Source organism: Panulirus ornatus, chromosome 61 (genome assembly GCF_036320965.1).
Source record: "Panulirus ornatus isolate Po-2019 chromosome 61, ASM3632096v1, whole genome shotgun sequence".
Classification (NCBI taxonomy): Eukaryota; Metazoa; Arthropoda; class Malacostraca; order Decapoda; family Palinuridae; genus Panulirus; species Panulirus ornatus.
Window position 1 is genome coordinate 12168763 of NC_092284.1, and position 14989 is coordinate 12183751.

The following is a 14989-nucleotide window of genomic DNA, read 5'->3' on the forward strand; positions in this document are numbered from 1 at the left end:
CTGTACTTCCAGGGTGTCCTCTGCTGCACCTTCAGGTCTTTAACTTATCCTCCAGTCTGTCTCCTGCACTTCCAGGTTGTCTTCTGTTGAACCTCCAAGTTGTACTTTGCTATACATTCAAGTTGTTTTCTGCTGTACTTCCAGTTAGTCTGCTCCACCTCCAGCTTGTCTCCTGCTGTACCTTCAGGTTGTCTTCTTCTCTACCTCTAGGTTGACATCTACTCCACCTCCAGGTTGTCTTGTGCTCCATCTTCAGGTTGTCTTCTGCTGTACTTCCAGATTGTCTGCTGCTGTACCTCCATGTTGTCCTCTGCTCCACCTTCAGGTTGTCTTCTGCTACACTTACAGGTTTATACTGCTGTACCTCCAGCTTTTCTTCTCTTGTACCTCCAGATTGTCTTCTGATACACCTCCAGGTTGTCTTCTGCTGTAACACCAGGTTTTCATCTGCTCCACACTCAGGTTATCTTCTGCTGCACTTACAGGTTGTATGCTGCTGTACCTCCAGGTTATCTTCTGCTGTACATCCAGGTTGTGCTTTGCTGTTCCCCCATGTTGTCTTCTCCTGTACCTCCAGATTGTCTTCTGATGCTCCTCCAGATTATCTTCTGCTGTACCTCCAGTTATCTTCTGCTGTACCTCCAGGTTGTGCTCTGCTGCTCCTCCAGGTTGTCTTTTACTGTACCTCAAGGCTGTCTTCTGCTGTACCTTCACGCTGTTTGATTCACCGCCGGCCTCAGACCTGAGTGTCAACACGCCTCTGGATTCCAACCCAAGTTTTCATCTCGACTTTTTTTACACGTTGTATATATATATATATATATATATGTTGGTGACGTCACCTGATGTTCTAACGTCACTGTTCCATGATTAGGTCGGCCTGATGACGTCGATTTCAAAATGGTTTTGACGTCAGCACAGAAATGTTAGGAAGATTTGATCATATATTTCTTACAGTTCACTCTTTGTTAATGTTTCTTCCTGTGCTGCGTTACATAGGCTGAGTTTATCATCATCTTTTAGACCAGTGGATTTCACTCACGTGTACGAATTTCATATATTTCGTGGTATAAGGTTTATATTAAGTCTATAGTATCCTATAACGTGTTATAAGATGGGATCTTATATGATGATAATTCTTCTTTGTTAACAATACTGCCACTATTCATGACCCCTTGATATGCCTTACCATATAGTAACCTGTTGCCTCTTATTGAACCTACAGTATGTCTTCAACTGTACCTGTAGGTTATGTTTCGCTGTAACTAATGGTCATCTGCTGTACCTAACCTTCGTATTCTGCTGTACCTACAGGTCGTCTTCTACTGTACCTGCAGGTCGTCGTCTTCTATACCTACAGGTCTTCTTCTGCTGTACCTACAGGTCGTCTGCTTCTGTACCTCCAGGTTGTCTGCTGCTGTACCTCCAGGTTGTGTTATGCTGTACCTCCAGGATGTCTTCTGTTCCACCTCCAGGTTGTCCTCTGATGTACCTTCAGATTGTCTTCTGCTGTACCTTCAAGCTGTTTGCTTCACCTCCAGGTTTGTGTCTGCTGCACCTTCAGGATGTCTTCTGCTGTACTTCTAGGTTGTCTTCTGCTGCACTACCAGGCTGTCCTCTGCCGTACCTCTAGGTTCTCCTCTGCTGCACCTTCAGGTCTTTTGCTGAACCTCCAGTCTGTCTCCTGCACTTCCAGGTTGTCTTCTTTTGAACCTCCAAGTTGTCCTCTGCTGTATATTCAAGTTGCTTTCTGCTGTACCTCCAGTTAGTCTGCTCCACCTCCAGCTTGTCTTCTGATGTACCTTCAGGTTGTCTTCTGCTGTACCTCCAGGTTGTCTTTTACTGTACCTCGAGGCTGTGTTCTGCTGCACCTCCAGATTGTCTTCTGCTGTACTTCTAGGTTATCCTCCGCTCCACCTTCAGGTTGTCTTCAGCAACACTTAAGGTTTTCTTCTCCTGTACCTTCAGATTGTCTTCTGATGCACCTCCAGGTTGTCCTCTGCTTCACCTTCAGGTTGTCTTCTGCTCCATCTTCAGATTGTCTTCAGCTGTACCTCCAGGTTATCCTCTGCTCCACCTTCAGGGTATCTTCTGCTGCACTTACAAGTTGTATACTGCTGTACCTCTAGGTTGTCTTCTGCTGTACCTTCAAGCTGTTTGCTTCACCTCCAGGTTTGTGTCTGCTGCACCTCCAGGATGTCTTCTGCTGTACTTCTAGGTTGTCTGCTGCTGTACCTCAAGGTTGTCTGCTGCTGCACCTTCAAGTCTTTTCCTGTACCTCCAGATTGTCTGCTACACCTTCAGGTTGTCTTCTGCTCCATCTTCAGGTTGTCTTTTCTGAATCTTCAGGTTGTTTTCTGCTGTACCTCGGGGTTCTCTTCTGCTGTACCTTCAAGCTGTTTGATTCACCTTCAGGTTGTCTTCTGCTCTACATTCAAGCTGTTTGCTTCACCACTAGGTTTTTTTCTGCAGCACCTCCACGTTGTCTTCTGCTGCACCTACAGGTTGTCTTCTGCTGTACTTCCAGGTTGTCTACTGCTATACCTCCAGGTTGTCATCTGCTGTACCTCTAGGTTGTCTTCTCCCGCATCTCCAGGCTGTCTTCTGCTGTACCACCGGGTTGACTTCTTCTGTACTTCCAGGTTGTCCTCTGCTGTACCTCCAGGTTCTCTTCTGCTGCACTTTCAGGTCTTTTGCTGAACCTCCAGTCTGTCTCCTGCACTTCCAGGTTGTCTTATGTTGTACATTAAAGTTGTTTTCTGCTGCACCTCAAGGTTGTCTTCTGCTGTACCTTCAAGTTGTCATCTGCTGCACCTTCAGGTTGTCTTCTGGTGCATCTTCAGGTTGCCTTCTGCTGCACCTTCACATTGTCTTCTGCTGTACTTCCAGGTTTTCTTCTCCTTTACCTCCAGGTTGTCTTCTGATGCACCTCCAGGTTGTCTTCGGCTGTAACTCCAGGTTATCCTCTGCTCCACATTCAAGTTATCTTCTGCTGCACTTACAGGTTGTATACTGCTGTACCACTGGGTTGTCTGGTGCTCTATCTTCAAGCTGTTTGCTTCACCTCCAGGTTTGTTTCTGCTGCACCTCCAGGCTGTCTTCTTCTGTACTTCCAGGGTGTCCTCTGCTGCACCTTCAGGTCTTTAACTTATCCTCCAGTCTGTCTCCTGCACTTCCAGGTTGTCTTCTGTTGAACCTCCAAGTTGTACTTTGCTATACATTCAAGTTGTTTTCTGCTGTACTTCCAGTTAGTCTGCTCCACCTCCAGCTTGTCTCCTGCTGTACCTTCAGGTTGTCTTCTTCTCTACCTCTAGGTTGACATCTACTCCACCTCCAGGTTGTCTTGTGCTCCATCTTCAGGTTGTCTTCTGCTGTACTTCCAGATTGTCTGCTGCTGTACCTCCATGTTGTCCTCTGCTCCACCTTCAGGTTGTCTTCTGCTACACTTACAGGTTTATACTGCTGTACCTCCAGCTTTTCTTCTCTTGTACCTCCAGATTGTCTTCTGATACACCTCCAGGTTGTCTTCTGCTGTAACACCAGGTTTTCATCTGCTCCACACTCAGGTTATCTTCTGCTGCACTTACAGGTTGTATGCTGCTGTACCTCCAGGTTATCTTCTGCTGTACATCCAGGTTGTGCTTTGCTGTTCCCCCATGTTGTCTTCTCCTGTACCTCCAGATTGTCTTCTGATGCTCCTCCAGATTATCTTCTGCTGTACCTCCAGTTATCTTCTGCTGTACCTCCAGGTTGTGCTCTGCTGCTCCTCCAGGTTGTCTTTTACTGTACCTCAAGGCTGTCTTCTGCTGTACCTTCACGCTGTTTGATTCACCTTCAAGTTGTCGTCTGCTGTACCTTCAAGCTGTTTGATTCACCTTCTGGTTTTTTTTCAGCTGCACCTCCAGGTTTTCTTCTGCTGCACCTACACGTTGTCTGCTGCTGTACCTCCATGTTGTCATCTGCTGTACTTCTAGGTTGTCTACTGCTGCATCTCCAGGTTGTCTTCTGCTGCATCTCCAGGTTGTCTTCTGATGTACTTCCAGGCTATCCTATGCTGTACCTCCAGGTTCTCCTCTGCTGCACCTTCAGGTCTTTTGCAGAAAACTCCAGTCTGCCTCCTGCACTTCCAGGTTGTCTTCTTTTGAACCTCCAAATTGTCCTCTGCTGTACATTCATGTTATTTTCAGCTGTACCTACAGGCTATTTTTTCCTATACCTCCAGGTTGTCTTGTGCTCCATCTTTAGGTTGTCTTCTGCTGTACCACCAGGTTTTCTTCTGTACCACCAGGTTTTCTTCTCCTGTACCTCCAGGTTGTCTTCTGATGCACCTCCAGGTTTTCTTCTGCTGTAACTCCAGGTTATCCTCTGCTTCACATTCAGGTTATCTTCTGCTGCACTTACAGGTTGTATACTTCTGTACCTCCAGGTTATACTTTGCTGTACCACCATGTTGTGCCCTGCTGTTCCTCCAGGTTGTCTTCTACTGTACCTCCAGGTTGTTTTCTGCTGCATCTACAGGTTTTCTTCTCCTGTACTTCCATGTTGTCTGCTGCTGTATCTCCAGGTTGTTTTCTGCTGCATCTACAGGATTTCTTCTCCTGTACTTCCATGTTGTCTGCTACTGTACCTCCATGTTGTTTTCTGCTGTACTTCCAGGTTATTTTCTGCTATATTTTTGGTTGTGCTCTGCTGTTCCTCCAGGTTGTCTTTTACTCTACCTCAAGGTTATCTTCTGCTGTACCTTCAAGCTGTTTGATTCACCTTCTGGTTGTCTTCTGGTGTACCTCTAGGTTGTCTTCTGCTGTACCTCCAGGTTATCTTCTGCGGTACCTTCAAGCTGTTTGCTTCACATCCAAGTTTTTTTTTCTGCTGCATTTCCAGGTTGTCTTCTGCTTCACCTCCAGGTTGTCTTCTGATGCATATACAGGTTGCCTTCTGCTGTACCTCCAGGTTGTCTTCTGCTGTACCTCCAGGTTGTCTTCTGCTGTACCTCCAGGTTGTCTTCTGCTGTACCTCCAGGTTGTCTTCTGCTGTACCTCCAGGTTGTCTTCTGCTGTACCTCCAGGTTGTCTTCTGCTGTACCACCGGGTTGACTTCTTCTGTACTTCCAGGTTGTCCTCTGCTGTGCCTCCAGGTTCTCTTCTGCTGCACTCTCAGGTCTTTTCCTGAACCTCCAGTCTGTCTCCTGCACTTCCAGGTTGTCTTATGTTGAACCTCCAAGTTGTCCTTTGTTGTACATTAAAGTTGTTTTCTGTTGTACCTGCAGTTTGTCTGCTGCACCTCCAGGTTGTCTTCTCCTACACCTTCAGGTTGTCTTCTGCTGTATTCCAGATTGTCTGCTGCTGTACCTCCAGGTTGTCCTCTGCTCCACCTTCAGGTTGTCTTCTGCTACACTTACAGGTTTTATACTGCTGTACCTCCAGCTTTCTTCTCCTGTACCTCCAGGTTGTCTTCTGATACAGCTCCAGGCTGTCTTCTGGTGTAATTCCAGGTTTTCTTCTGCTCCACATTCAGGTTATCATTTGCTCCACTTACAGGTTGTATGCTGCTGTACCTCCAGGTTATCTTCAGCTGGGCATCCAGGTTGTGCTCTGCTGTAACTCCATGTTGTCTTCCGCTGTACCTCGGGGTTATCTTATGCTGTACCTCCAGGTTGTGCTCTGCTGTTCCTCCAGGTTGTCTTTTACTGTACCTCATGGATGTCTTCTGCTGTACCTCCAGATTGTCTTCTGCTGTACCTCTAGGTTATCTTCTGCTGTACCTTCAAACTATTTGCTTCACATCCAGTTTTTTTCCTGCTGCACCTCCAGGTTGTCTTCTGCTGCACCTACACGTTGTCTGCTGCTGTACCTCCAGGTTGTCAACTGCTTCACCTACAGGTTGTCTTCTGCTGTACTTCCACCTTGTCTGCTGCTGTATCTCCTGGTTGTCTTCTGCTCCATCTTCAGGTTGTCTTCTTGTGAATCTCCAGGTTGTCTTCTGCTGTACCTCGAGGTTGTCGTCCGCTGTACCTTCAAGCTATTTCCTTCACCTCCAGGTTTTTTTCTGCTGCACCTCCAGATTGTCTTCTGGTACACCTACTGGTTGTCTTCTGCTACAACTACTGGTTGTTTTCTGCTGTACTTCCAGGTTGTCTGCTGCTGTTCCTCCAGGTTGTCTTCTGCTGCACCTTCGAGCTGTTTGATTCACTTTCAGGTTGTCTTCTGCTGTACCTTCAAGCTGTTTGCCTTACCTTCAGTTTTTTTTTTTTGCTTCACCTCCAGGTCGTCTTCTGCTGCACCTACAGGTTGTCTTCTGCTGTGCCTCCAAGTTGTCTTCTGTTGTACCTCCAGGATGTCTTCTGCTATACCTTCAGGTCATTTTCTGCTATATCTCCAGGTTGTCTGCTACTGTACCTCCAGGTTGTCTTCTGCTGTACCTTCAATCTCATTCCTTCACCTCTAGGTTTATCTGCTGAACCTTCAGGTTGTCTTCTGCTCCATCTACAGGTTGTCTTCTGCTCCATCTTCAGGTTGTCTTCTGCTACACTCACAGGTTTTTATTCTGCTGTACTCCCAGGTTTAATTCCCCTGCACCTCCAGATTGCCTTCTGATGCACCTCCAGGTTGTCTTCGTCTGTAACTCCATGTTGTCCTCTGCTCCACCTTCAGGTTATCTTCTGCTGCACTTACAGGTTGTATAGTGCTGTACCTTCAAGTTGTCTGCTGATGTACCTCCAGGTTGTCTGATACTGTACCTCCTGGTTGTGCTCTGCTGTACCTCCATGCTGTCTTCTATTGTACCTCCACGCTATCTTCTGCTGCACCTCCACGTTGTCTTCTGCTGCACCTACAGGTTGTCTTCTGCTGTACTTCCAGGTAGTCTGCTGCTATACCTCCAGGTTGTCATCTGCTGTACCTCTAGGTTGTCTTCTCCTGCATCTCCAGGCTGTCTTCTGCTGTACCACCGGGTTGACTTCTTATCTACTTCCAGGTTGTCCTCTGCTGTACCTCCAGGTTGTCTTCTGCTGTACTACCAGGTTGTCCTCTGCTGTACCTCCAGGTTCTCTTCTGCTGTACTTTCAGGTCTTTACATGAACCTCCAGTCTGTCTCCTGCACTTCTAGGTTGTCTTATGTTGAACCTCCAAGTTGTCCTTTGTTGTAAATTAAAGTTGTTTTCTGTTGTACCTGCAGTTTGTCTGCTGCTCCTCCAGTTTGTACCTCCAGGTTGTCTTCTGTTGAACCTCTAAGTTGTACTTTGCTATACATTCAGGTTGTTTTCTACTGTACCTCCAGTTAGTCTGCTCCACCTCCAGCTTGTCTTCTGCTGTACCTTCAGGTTGTCCACTTCTCTACCTCTAGGTTGACATCTACTCCACCTCCAGGTTGTCTTGTGCTCCATCTTCAGGTTGTCTTCTGCTGTACTTCCAGATTGTCTGGTGCTGTACCTCCAGGTTGTCCTCTGCTCCACCTTCAGGTTGTCGTCTGCTACACTTACAGTTTTTATACTGCTGTACCTTCAGCTTTTCTTCTGTACCTCCAGGTTGTCTTCTGATACACCTCCAGGTTGTCTACTGCTGTAACTCCAGGTTTTCCTCTGCTCCACACTCAGGTTATCTTCTGCTCCACCTACAGGTTGTATGCTGCTGTACCTCCAGGTTATCTACAGCTGGGCATCCAGGTTGTGCTCTGCTGTTCCTCCATGTTGTCTTCTGCTGTACCTCCAGTTATCTTCTGCTGTACCTTCAGGTTGTGCTCTACTGTTCCTCCAGGTTGTCTTTTACTGTACCTCATGGCTGTCTTCTGCTGTACCTTCAAACTATTTGCTTCACCTCCAGGTTTTTTCCTGCTACACCTCCAGGTTGTCTTCTGCTGCACCTACACGTTGTCTGCTGCTGTACCTCCAGGTTGTCATCTGCTGTACTTCTAGGTTGTCTTCTGCTGCATCTCCAGGTTGTGTTCTGATGTACCTCCAAGTTGTCCTCTGCTGTACCTCCAGGTTCTCTTCTGCTGCACCTTCAGGTCTTTTGCTGAAAACTCCAGTCTGTCTCCTGCACTTCCAGGTTGTCTTCTTTTGAACCTCCAAGTTGTCCTCTGCTGTACATTCAAGTTGTTTTCTGCTGTACCTCCAGTTTGTCTGCTGCTCCTCCAGTTTGTCTTCTGCTGTACTTCCAGGTTTTCTTCTGTACCTCCAGGTTATCTACTGATGCACCTCCAGGCTGTCTTCTGCTGGAAGTCCAGGTTATCCTCTGCTCCACATTCAGGTTATCTTATGCTGCGCTTACAGATTGTATACTGCTGTCCCTCGAGGTTACCTTCTACTGTAAATCTGAGTTGTGCTCTGCTTCACCTCAAGATTGTCTTCTTCTGTACCTCCATGTTGTCCTCTGCTGTAACTTCAAATTGTTTGCTTCACCTCCAGGTTGTCTTCTGCTGTACTTCCAAGGTGTTTGCTGCTGTACCTCCAGGTTGTCTTCTGTTGTACCTCTAGGTTGTCTTCTTCTGTACCTCCAGGTTGCCTTTTGCTGTACCTCCAGGTTGTCCTCTACTCCACCTTCGGGTTGTCTTCTGCTCCACTTACAGGTTTTATTCTGCTGTACCTCAAGGTTTTATTCTACTGTACCTCCAGGTTGTCTTCTTCTGTACCTCCAGGTTGCCTTCTGCTGTACCTCCAGGCTGTCCTCTACTTCACCTTTGGGTTGGCTTCTGCTACACTTAGTCTTTATTCTGCTGTACCTTCAGGTTTCCTTCTCCTGTACCTCCAGGTTGTCTTCTGATACTCCTCCAGGTTGTCTTCTCCTGTAACTCCAGGTTATCCTCGGCTCCAATTCATGTTATCTTATTCTGCACTTCCTGGTTGTATACTGTTGTACCTCCAGGTTATACTCTGCTTTACCTCCATGCTGTGCTCTGCTGTTCCTCCAAGTTGTCTTCTGCTGTACCTCCAGGTTTTCTTCTGCTGCACCTACATTTTGTCTTCTGCTGTACTTCCAGGTTGTCTGCTGCTGTACCTCCAGGTTGTCTTCTGCTGCAGCTACAGGTTTTCTTTTGCTGCACTTCCAGGTTGTCTGCTGCTGTACTTCCATGTTGTCTGCTGCTGTACCTCCATGTTGTTTTCTGCTGTACCTCCAGGTTATTTTCTGCTATATTCCAGGTTCTGCTCTGCTGTTCCTCCAGGTTGTCTTTTACTCTACCTCAAGATTATCTTCTGCTATACCCCGAGGTTGTCGTCTGCTGTACCTTGAAACTGTTTGCTTCACCTCCAGGTTTTTTTTCTGCTGCATTTCCAGGTTGTCTTCTGCTTCACTTCCAGGTTGTCTTCTGCTGCACATACAGGTTGCCTTCTGCTGTACTTCCAGGCTGTCTGCTGCTGTACCTCGAGATTGTCTCCTGCTGTACCTCTAGACTGTCTTCTACTGAATCTCCAGGTTGTCTTCTGCTGTACCTCCAGGTTGTCTTCTGCTGTACTTCCAGGCTGTCCTCTGCTGTACCTCCAGGTTGTCTTCAGCTGTACTTCCAGGTTGTCCTCTACCGTACCTCCAGGTTCTCTTCTGTTGCACCTTCAGGTATTTTGCTGAGCCTCCAGTCTGTCTCCTGCACTTCAAGGTTGTCTTCTGTTGAACCTCCAAGTTGTCCTCTGCTGTACATTCAAGTTGTTTTTGCTGTACCTCCAGTTTGTCTGCTGCTCCTCCAGGTTGTCTTCTGATGTACATCCAGTTTGTCTGCTGCTCCTCCAGGTTGTCTTCTGATGTACCTCCAGGTTGTCTTCTGCTGTACCTTCAGGTTGTCTTCTGCTCCATCTTCAGGTTGTCTTCTGCTGCACCTTCAGGTAGTCTTCTGCTGCACCTCCAGGTTTTCTTCTGCTGTACTTCCAGATTATCTTCTCCTGTACCTCCAGGTTGTCTTCTGATGCACATCCAGGTTGTCTTCGGCTGTAACTCCAGGTTATCCTCTGCTCCACATTCAGGTTATCTTCTGCTGCACTTACAGGTTGTATACTGCTGTACCACTAGGTTGTCTTCTGCTGTACCTTCAAGCTGTTTTCTTCACCTACAAGTTTGCTTTTGTTGCACCTCTAGGTTCTCCTCTGCTGCACCTTCAGGTCTTTTGCTGAACCTCCAGTCTGTCTCCAGCACTTCCAGGTTGTCTTCTTTTTGAACCTCCAAGTTGTCCTCTGCTGTACCTTCAGTTTATTTTCTGCTATACCTCCAGGTTTTCTCCTGCTGCATCTTTAGGCTGTCTTCTGCTGCACCTCCTAGTTGTCTTCTGCTGGACCTGCATGTTGTACTCTGCTCCACCTTCAGGTTGTCTTCTGTTACACGTACAGGTATTATTCTGCTGTACCTCCAGGTTTTCTTCATCTGTATCTCCAGGTTGTCTTCCGATGTAACTCCACGTTGTCTTCTGCTCCACCTTCAGGCTGTCTTCTCCTACACTTACAGGTATTATTCTGCTGTATCTCCAGGTTGTCTTCTGATGTAACTCCAGGTTGTCTTCGTTTGTACTCCAGGTTATCCTCTGCTCCACATTCAGGTTATCTTCTGCTGCACTTACAGGTTTTATGCTGCTGTACCTCCTGGTTATCTTCTGCTGTACCTCCAGGTTGTGCTCTGCTGCTCCTCCAAGTTGTCTTCTGCTGTACCTTCAGGTTGTCTTTTACTGTATCTCAAGGCTGTCTTCTGCTGTACCTTCAAGCTGTTTGATTCACCTTCATGTTGTCTTCTGCTGTGCCTCTAGGTTGTCTTCTGCTGTACCTTCAAACTATTTGCTTCACCTTCAGGTTTTTTCCTGCTGCACCTCCAGGTTGTCTTCTGCTGCGCCTACACGTTGTCTGCTGCTGTACCTCCAGGTTGTCATCTGCTGTACTTCTAGGTTGTCTTCTGCTGCATCTCCAGGTTGTGTTCTGATGTACCTCCAAAGTGTCTCCTGCTGTACTTCCAGGTTGTCCTCTGCTGTACCTCCAGGTTCTCTTCTGCTGCACCTTCAGGTTTTTTGCTGAAAACTCCAGTCTGCCTCCTGCATTTCCAGGTTGTCTTCTTTTGAACCTCCAAGTTGTCCTCTGCTGTAAATTAATGCTCTTTTCCGCTGTACCTCCAGGTTGTCTTCTGCTGCACCTACAGGTTGTCTTCTGCTGTACTTCCAGGTTGTCTGCTGCTGTATCTCCTGGTTGTCTTCTGCTCCATCTTCAGGTTGTCTTCTGTTGCACCTCCAGGTTGTCTTCTGCTCCATCTTCAGTTTGTCTTTTGTTGAATCTTATGGTTGTCCTCTGCTGCATCTTCAGGTTGTCTTCTGCTACACTTCCAAGTCTCATTGTGCTGTACCTCCAGGTTTTCTTCTGTACCTCCAGGTTGTCTTATGATGTACCTCCAGGTTGTCTTTTGCTGCAACTCCAGGTTATCCTCTGCTTCACATTCAGGTTATCTTCTGCTGCACTTACAGGTTTTATATTGCTGTAATTTCAGGTTATCTTCTGCTGTACCTCCAGGTTGTGCTCTGCTGTTCCTCCAAGTTGTCTTCTGCTGTACCTCGAGGTTGTCGTCTGTTGTACCTTCAAGTTATTTCCTTCACCCCAAAGTTTTTTTCCGCTCTACCTCCAGGTTGTCTTCTGCTACACCTACTGGTTGTCTTCTGCTGTACCTTCAAGCTGTTTGCTTCACCTACAGGTTTTTTTTCTACTGTACCTCCCGGTTGTCTTCTGCTGTACCTTAGTCATTTTCTGCTTTACCTCCAGGTTGTCTGCTACTGTACCTCCAGGTTGTCTTCTGATGTACCTCAATGTTGTCTTCTACTGTACCTTCAATCTCTTTCCTTCACCTCTAGGTTTTTTCTGTTGTACCTCCAGGTTGTCTTCTGCTGCACCTACAGGTTGTCTTCTGCTGTACTTCCAGGTTGTCTGTTACTGTACCTCCAGGTTGTCATCTGCTCCACCTTCAGGTTGTCTTCTGCTACACTTACAGGTTTTATTCAGCAGTACCTCCAGGTTTTCTTCTGTACCTCCACGTTGTCTTCTGATGCACCTCCAGGTTGTCTTCTGCTGTAACTCCAGGTTATCCTCTGCTCCACATTCAGGTTATCTTCTGCTGCACTTAGAGGTTTGTATACTGATGTACCTTCAGGTTGTCTCCAGCTGCACTTCTAGGTTATCTTCTGCTGTACATCCCGGTTGTCCTCTCCTGTTCCTCCAGGTTCTCCTCTGCTGCACATTCAGGTCTTTTGCTGAACCTCCAGTCTGTCTCCAGCACTTCCAGGTTGTCTTCTTTTGAACCTCCATGTTGTCCTCTGCTGTACCTTCAGTTTATTTTCTGGTATACCTCCAGGTTTTCTCCTGCTGCATCTTCAGGTTGTCTTCTGCTGCACCTCCAGCTTGTCTTCTGCTGTACCTGCAGGTTGTCCTCTGCTCCACCTTCAGGTTGTCTTCTGCTACACTTACAGGTATTATTCTGCTGTACCTCCAGGTTTTCTTCATCTGTATCTCCAGGTTGTCTTCTGATGTAACTCCAGGTTGTCTTCGTCTGTAACTCCAGGTTATCCTCTGCTCCACATTCAGGTTATCTTCTGCTGCGCTTACAGGTTGTATACTGCTGTACCTCCAGGTTATCTTCTGCTGTACCTCCAGGTTGTGCTCTGCTGTTCCTCCAAGTTGTCCTCTGCTGTACTTCCAGGATGTCCTCTGCTGTAACTCCAGGTTCTCTTCTGCTGTACCTTCAGGTTGTCTTTTGCTGTACCTCAAGGCTCTCTTCTGCTGTACCTTCAGGCTGTTTGATTCACTTTCAGGTTGTCTTCTGCTGTACCTCTAGGTTGTCTTGTGCTGTAACTTCAAGCTGTTTGCTTCACCTTCAGGTTTTTTTTCTGCTTTACCTCCAGGTCGTCTTCTGCTGCACCTACAGGTTGTCTTTTGCTGTACCCCCAAGTTGTCTTCTGCTGTACCTCTAGGATGTCTTCTGCTGCATCTCCAGGTTGTCTTCTGCTGTACTACCAGGTTGTCATCTGCTGAACCTCCAGGTTGTCCTCTCCTCTTCCTCCAGGTTCTCTTCTGCTGCACCTTCAGGTCTTTTGCTGAACCTTCAGTCTGTCTCCTGCACTTCCAGGTTGTCTTCTGTTGAACCTTCAAGTTGTCATTTGCTGTACATTCAAGTTGCTTTCTGCTGTACCTCCAGTTTGTCTGCTATACCTCAAGGTTGTGTTCTGCTGCACCTCCAGGTTGTCTTCTGCTGTACCTGCAGGTTGTCCTCTGCTCCACCTTCAGGTTGTCTTCTGCTACACTTACAGGTATTATTCTGCTGTACCTCCAGGTATTATTCTGCTGTACCTCCAGGTTTTCTTCATCTGTACCTCCAGGTTGTCTTCTGATGTAACTCCAGGTTGTCTTCGTCTGTAACTCCAGGTTATCCTCTGCTCCACATTCAGGTTATCTTCTGCTGCGCTTACAGGTTGCATACTGCTGTACCTCCAGGTTATCTTCTGCTGTACCTCCAGGTTGTGCTCTACTGCTAATTCAAGCTGTCTTCTGCTGTACTTACAAGTTGTCCTCTGCTGTAACTCCAGGTTCTCTTCTGCTGTACCTTCAAGTTGTCTTTTGCTGTACCTCTAGGCTGTCTTCTGCTGTACCTTCAAGCTGTTTGCTTCGCTTTCAGGTTGTCTTCTGCTATATCTTCAAGCTTTTTGTTGCACCTCAAGGTTATCTTCTGCTATGCCTCCAGGTGAAGACTGTCTTCTGCTGTACCTTCAAGATGTTTGATTCACTTTGAGGTTGTCTTCTGCTGTACCTCTAGGTTGTCTTCTGCTGTACCTTCAAGCTGTTTGCTTGACCTTCACGTTTTTTTCTGCTGTATCTCCAGGTCGTCGTCTGCTGCACCTACAGGTTGTCTTCTGCTGTACCTCCAAGTTGTCTTCCGCTGTACCTCCAGGTTGTCTTCTGCTGCATCTCCAGGTTGTCTTCTGCTGTACCTCCAGGTTGTCTTCTGCTATACTACCAGGTTGTCATCTGCTGTACCTCCAGGTTCTCCTCTGCCCCAACTTCAGGTTGCCTTCTGCTACACTTACAGGTTTCATTCTGCTGTCAATACCAGTGTCGGTGTACTGACTAGCGTGAGCACTGTTGAGGGAATTTATGCCACTGAAATACGTCAAATGGCTGCAAGGTTGCAACAGGCATATCCAGAGGACCTGGAGGACTGCTATCCTGATGAATCCTTCATTATGTTCAGTGCACAAAGTGCAAGTCACATGTGATGACAAGACCCTTTATATGCACTTCGTGAACTAGACACTTCACAACTGGATGTGCTTTTGCCCAACATATGAGTTGCTTTGATTATTCATGCGACTATTATGGCGCCAAATGCTGGAGGGGATCGAGCCATTAAAATATCTAGAAACATGCATTCCGCATTAGCGTTACTATAAGTTAACCCAGCATGCTATCGACTCCGTGATCAGCTTATATAGGATTTGTGTATAGTGTTATAATTTCATGCTTTACGTGTGAGGAATTAATGGTTTTAATATAGTGCCTGGCGCCCCAAGGTAGCTTAACTCACAGAGGGGCTCCACAAGTGAACACAGGTATAAGGTATCATGTGTTAAGTTCAATTCTGATATTTTCTATCACTGGCTGTCATACGTGTTATCTGCGTCTCTAGAGGATGGCGCTTTGATCACGCCGCTGGCATATCTGTCCAATCGAAAAAGATCAGTATGGAAAATGTTACTCTCCTAGACTAGTGTGGTGCCAGTCTATCATGAAAGTGATATATAGAACTCTACCTCAGCGATCAGATAGCGTTACAATAACCACCTGCTCTGCGTCTGATATCTCCTCTGATGACATTTTTTGATATTTTCGGCAGAGATGATAGGTTCCACCGAAATTTGAGATTCGAAAAGGTGGTGTTAATGGTCACAATAACACCATAAAAGATAGTACACATATTAATACAATGATCAAAATCAAAGCACTTCATTATCAGTATAAGTTCGCTTTACTATTAAGCACATTTTACTTAATATG

At 46.7% G+C, this 14989-nt stretch overlaps 1 protein-coding gene and 1 long non-coding RNA gene across 5 annotated transcripts in view; both read left to right on the forward strand.

Annotated features, from left to right (window-relative positions):
* LOC139767395 (uncharacterized) overlaps positions 1 to 14989 on the forward strand; it is a 743720-nt gene that overhangs the window by 316620 nt on the left and 412111 nt on the right. The window lies entirely within an intron of this gene.
* The window catches only part of LOC139767402 (uncharacterized), a 234390-nt gene that overhangs the window by 218454 nt on the left and 947 nt on the right, over positions 1 to 14989 (forward strand). The gene's annotated exons all lie outside the window — the stretch shown is intronic.